The sequence below is a fragment of the Phoca vitulina genome, unplaced genomic scaffold (assembly GCF_004348235.1).
Source record: "Phoca vitulina isolate PV1807 unplaced genomic scaffold, GSC_HSeal_1.0 scaffold49, whole genome shotgun sequence".
In the NCBI taxonomy this organism is placed as follows: domain Eukaryota; kingdom Metazoa; phylum Chordata; class Mammalia; order Carnivora; family Phocidae; genus Phoca; species Phoca vitulina.
Window position 1 is genome coordinate 5908616 of NW_022589752.1, and position 6054 is coordinate 5914669.

Here is a 6054-nt window from a genome sequence, read left to right on the forward strand (position 1 = left end):
CCAGAAGTGGCAAAATTCATGGAGACAGAAAGTAGATGAGTGGTTGCCTGAGGCTAGGGAAGGGGAGGATGGTGAGTGACTGCTGACAGTAGGTGGTTTCCTTTTGGGATGATGAAAATATTCTGGAATTAGGTTGTGATGATGGTTGTGCAATTCTGAATGTACAAAGCCCACTCAGTTGTACGCTTTAGTGTGAATCATGTTTCAATAAACTCACTATTAAAAATTAGTCCATATAAATGGCTTTAATATATAATTAAGGCATTAAGAACAGTGAGGAAAGATTATTTAATAAATGGCATGGGGACCATTCTACTTTACAATTTTGAGAAGGCAATAAATTTACATTTACACTGTGCTTCAAAATAAATTTCAGAGGGATTAAAGATTTAAACATCAAAATTGAATCATGGAAAAAGCAGAACAAAAAAGTAGAAATAAATATTTATTGGGTATTTATATATGGAGATAAAATAAATTTCTATAGTTAGAAACAAAAGAAGAAACCACAAATTAAACGCCTGGGTGGCTCAGTCATTAAGCGTCTGCTTTCGGCTCAAGTCATGATCCCAGGGTCCTGGGATTGAGCCCAACATCAGGCTCCCTGCTCAGCGGGAAGCCTGCTTCTCCCTCTCCCACTCTCCCTGCTTGTGTTCCCTCTCTTGCTGTGTCTCTCTCTGTCAAATAAATAAATGAAATCTTCAAAAAAAAATAAAAGGCTTTATACTGTGGTTGTGCAGACAAAAGAAATATCCATTCAGTCTAGGGCAAGGAAATGATAAGGGGCAATGTAAACAAAATGTGAAAAAATATGCATCCATTCATGTAATCAAAAGTGTGTGCCTTAATAATTACCTGTTCTTCATCTATTAAATTAGCAAACATTATAAGTCTTAAAGATGATGTGAAGGAAGGGTGAAAGTGGTATATTCTCAAGCATAGGCAATCAATGTAAGGCAGATTAATATCAAATGATAATTCTGTCACTTATAAGCTATGCAATCTTGGGTAACTAACACAATCCGGAATTTGTATTATTAACTATAAAATGGTGATAATTCCTACCTTATAGCATTGATACGAGGACTAATATTATGTGCAAAGAATCTAGCTGAGTGCTTGGCATGTAATAACTATTCAACAAACAGTAACTATTATAATATTACTGTTGGTATAATAAATTAAGAAAGAAAAAAATTCAGCATTAAGTAACAAGACCATAAGCAATTAGTTAAAAATAAAATGTTTATATTAATTAATCCAATAATTTTACTTCTGGCAAGATAAATCCTAAGGAAATAATCACTAATACTATTTTTATGCCATTATTTAGAATAGGAAATAATGTCCCATTAGAAAAATGGTTAAATAAATTATGATTCCACTTGCTGGGTGGAAGGATGTGACTGCCATAAAGAATGATAACTGTGAAGACTATGGAGCTTCCTTTTATAAAAAATTGATGCTTCTGTGCACAAACAACAATCTACGGAGTGAAAAGGCAACCTATGGAGTGGGAGAAAATATTTGCAAGTCATATATCTGATAAAGGATTAATATCCAGAAAATATTAAGAATTCCTATAAACTCCACAACAACAGTAGAAAAACAACCTGATTAAAAAGTGGACAAAGGACTTGAATAGACATTTCTCCAAAGAGGAGAAAATGGACAAAAGAACTGAAAGCAGGATCTTGAAGAGATATTTACACTCCCCATATTTGTTGCATCTTTAGTCATAATAGCCAGGACGTGGACACAACCTAAATGTTCATCAACTGATGAATGGATAAAGAAAATGTGATACATGTACATGCAATAGAATATTACTCAGCTTTAAAAAGGAAGAAAATCCTGTCACATGCTACAACCTGGATGAACCATAAGGATATTATGTTACGTGAAATAAGCCAGGCACAAAAAAGCATGTGCTGTATGATTCTACTTTTATGAGGTATCTAAAGTAGTCAAATTCATAGAAACAGAAAGTAAAATGGTGGTTGTCGGGGGCTGGGGAAGGGAGAAATGGGGAGTTGTTGAAGGGGTATAGAGTCTCAGTTTGGCAAGATGACAAAGTTCTGTCACAACAGTGTGAATGTAACTTAACACTACTCAAGCATACACTTAAAAATGGTTAAAATGGTAAATTTTATATTATGTGTTTTTTACCACAATTTAAACAATTTTGTAAAATAGTAAATATGAATTGAGTACTTGTCACTGTGCTGGGTGCTGCAGCCGGAGGGAAGGTGACTTTGGGGAAGTAAAGGCCACATGGTGCAGACAGGGCCATTTGGAAGGAGCAAGGAGAAGCCGTCTAAAATTTTAAAGCAAGGATAGAGGATGATTCCATTTACATTTGGAAAATAGAAAATAAATTTCAGTGTGGAAAATGGATTCGATGAATATAAAATTATTCACTACAACTATGCAAAAATATGCATACGAAGGAAAAAACTAAAGGGCATTAGCTTATGGGTGTCTGTTTCCCTTCATTTAAAGAAATTCTTGTTCTTGTCTTCTCTAACCCATAAAGGGTGTAGCCAACAGAGCCACACAATTTGAAATTTATAACAGAATTCTATACCTTTCTCTTGCTTGGCTTTCCCCTCCAGTCATGCCAATTAAAGAGCAGTTCAGAGGCTGAGTGTCTCCTGTGCTGCCACCTAGTGGTAACTTCCAAGCTGTCAACAGGAATTAAGATTATGCCCATAACATTTTGTTTCATGTCAAATAATCACAGCCCAATCTAGGAATATGGTTGACATTATTCTAGTAAATAACCTTAAAGTATGTCTCTATATACTAGTCTTGATTGCAAGTGGTTGGTGGATGAACCTTGTGATCTCTTTAAATCCCTTCCAGCTTTCTTTTATGTGGTTTAAATTGGAAAAAAAAATTTTTTTTTTTAAATCTGGAAATTTTATATTAACATGGCATATTCACAATAAGAAATTCTGTTTGTTAGGGTTTTTAAAATGTCAATATTTAGTAATGAAAAGACACTAGAGATTTTATAAAAGTAATGATTTTTTTAGATCTAGATATCATGGCTAAATTTTTTAAATTGGCAAATTTGATATTTTCTTTGCCAACTTGTTATTTTGCAGTTAGAAACTTCCTAAAGTGTATGATCAGATAATCCTCAGGGACCAAAAATGGTATACTTGGGGGTTCAAAAAAAAATATTTTATTATAAGAAAATCTGTGGCACTTGCTAATTAATAATTTTTAAATATGAAAGAAAGTAAGGATTTTATCCCATAATTTAAAACTATGTTATAATTAATAGGAAATGTTAATTTTTTTTCAGAAGAAAAAATAGACCTTACACATCAAGCTGATGTAAGATATTTCAAAATCTTACCTTATGCATCTGGGATTTTTTTTCCCCTTTCCTTTTCTTGTTTATCAGTTGTAAAAACTATGTAGCAAACTTTTCTACTTTTTAAATTCCCAAAGGATGTCTCAATTTATGAATGAATCCGTATTTTACAAACAAACAAACAAAACAGAGAGAGGATTTGGATTCAGATTGTCTGCTTCCAATTCTGACTATGACCTTTCTAGATACATATTGCTTGGACAAATGAGTCTTAACGGTTCTTGTCTGCAAAATGGGGTAAAAACCCTACTGACCTGTAGGGATTTTGAAGGATTGAATGAAATAATGCATACACGGCACTTATAATACCTGGTTTGTAGGAAATGCTTAAGCAATCTTAGCTAACATTATTACAAATGAAGAGAGTCTATCCTAATGAAATAGGTCAATAATTATCAAAGCAGCGTTACTCAAAAATCTTCCACCACATCAGTGGTGTGATTTCTTTAAAGCTTTGTTGTCTGTATGTTGAATAATTGACATTTAACTCCAGTAACTTTTATTTAGGAGTTGTTATTTTGAAGAAATGATGATCACATATGGATACCAGAGTCTCTTCTTCCTTAGAGATCCATCCTGGAACAGAGTGTTCAGAATAGAGACAAGAAAATGAGCTTGACTGAGAATAAGACCTGTTATAGAGTTTTAATTAAAAGGGTATAATAATTCAAATATTACATAAAGTTTATTCCTACTCCAAAATATTTAAAATAACTTCTTGTACATCAGTGCCTTTTAAGTAAAGTTTTAATAGCTCTTGAATTAAGCAATATATGGTTAAAATTTAAAAGTCATTTTAATAAACAAGGCTTCCAAATGCCATTTGAAGTTTTTTAAAGCATTGATTGTTGCTCACCATGTTGTTTAACTGGGGAAACAGAACAACTGAAGAATCTTTTACGATGTAATGTACCAGAAGTAAAAATATGTACAGTATAAATTAAGTACAGAAATCAGAGGGATGCAGAGAAGAGCTTTGAGTTAGGAGTGGAGTAAGGAGATCAGACGAGATCGGGCGCATTCAGTGGAGTAAGGAAGTCATCTATGGAATGTTCTGGAAGGTGCGATGTTGACAAAGTTCTGGATTGTTGGAGACATCGTCATGGACTGTCTTTCAATTAGCAATAATCGCGCCTCGGATAAACCTCATTGGCTACGATACTGCCACTGCGCAAAGCTTGTCATGGACTGTCTTGTACTGAGTGAGACTCTGACCAAGGGTCAGGCTGGTCAGAGTAGGCTTGGTGGATGGAAAAGTTGGCATCTCTGCTGGACCCTGAGAAACAGGGGACGGTGGTCAAGGTATCCAAGCAGGAGAGATGGAGTGGGCAAAAATGCAGAATTTGAAATATACCTGGTGTGGTTTGGCCAAAGAAAGAATGCCTGGATGGTGCCCCTGCTAAACATTAGAATTAAATCTCAGATCCCAGTGTGCTGACCTAGCCTCTGTGCTCCTGAGTCGAGGAGGCACTGCTTTTGAAGAGAGCTGCTCTATTCCACTTATTTAGTCATGTTTACTTAATTTACTAAAGAACATGACGTAATCCTTGCCTCAAGGAGCTTGGTAGTGACGGCTATGTGAACTTGCAATTACAGAGCAGTGTGGTAAGTGCTCAATAGGCTTTATAGCAGAATGCTTAGAGCAAGGGTTTGGCCTTATCTGGACCTGCATTCTCACTGTGTAACCTAGGGTGAGTTGCTTGATCTTTTTAAGCCTCAGGTTACTAACCCATAAAACGGGGACACTAACAAAGCCTATTTCATTTAGGCTATCATGAAATTTGTGTGATATGATGCCAGCCAAGTTCTTAGCATAATCCTGGCTCGTGGGGCGTACCTAATACGCGTTAGCTAGGAAAACCATAGAGGTGTGAGATATACAGGAAACAGTCCACTTACGGGGAAGCCAAAGAAGATGTTATTACAACATAAGACCCAAAGACGTTAGCTTTACAAAGACAGGGACATGGGGACTTGGAGAAGAGGAGTAGTTCTAGAGGAGAAAAATTCTAGAGGCAAGAGAGAATAAAAAGCGTGTCGAGGGAACTAGAAATAATGAATAAAAAAACATGTCTGCGGAGGTCGGCAGGTCTTTGATTACGTGGGGTCGTATATTGTTATGGAGTTGTTCAAACTTGCCAAGCACACCTGCCCCATGGGCAATTGGCATTCTCTCTGCCTGGAATGCTGTTCCTCCGGATACCCACACATCTCTCTCCCTTAATTCCTTCAGGCCTTTGCTCAAGTGTCTCCATATGTGGGAAGTCCCTCTTGACCACCCTGGGTAACATAAGGTTTATACAGGATGGGGCACTGGTAAAATATGTAATTCAGGAGTCAGACATTAAACCCTCTTTATGGTTTAGTTTCCTCACGTGTAAAATGTGAATAATAAGACTGATGCAAGGGGCGTCATAAGGATTAAGTGAATTCATAGGAATAAAGCCCTGAAAGAATAATTGGCACATAGTAGGTACTCAGTAAGTATTGGCTGCGGTTACGGTTACTGTTGATTTATTGTTGTTCCAAACAATGATGGAGGCATGCAGTTGGGGCCATTCCGCAGGTGAAGTCAGCGGCCCTTTCGCTCTGCACTGCCCGGGGGAAGCTGCTAGAACCTAGAGTTCTATGACAGGGATTTTTTTTTTTTATTTTGTTTTTGCAATTAG

At 36.3% G+C, this 6054-nt stretch overlaps 1 non-coding gene across 1 annotated transcript; it reads right to left on the reverse strand.

Annotated features, from left to right (window-relative positions):
- Positions 1-4424: 4424 nt before the first annotated feature.
- On the reverse strand, positions 4425-4564 carry LOC116621610. The gene has a single exon (XR_004297416.1). It is a non-coding gene; the product is annotated as a U4 spliceosomal RNA (small nuclear RNA).
- Positions 4565-6054: the final 1490 nt, after the last annotated feature.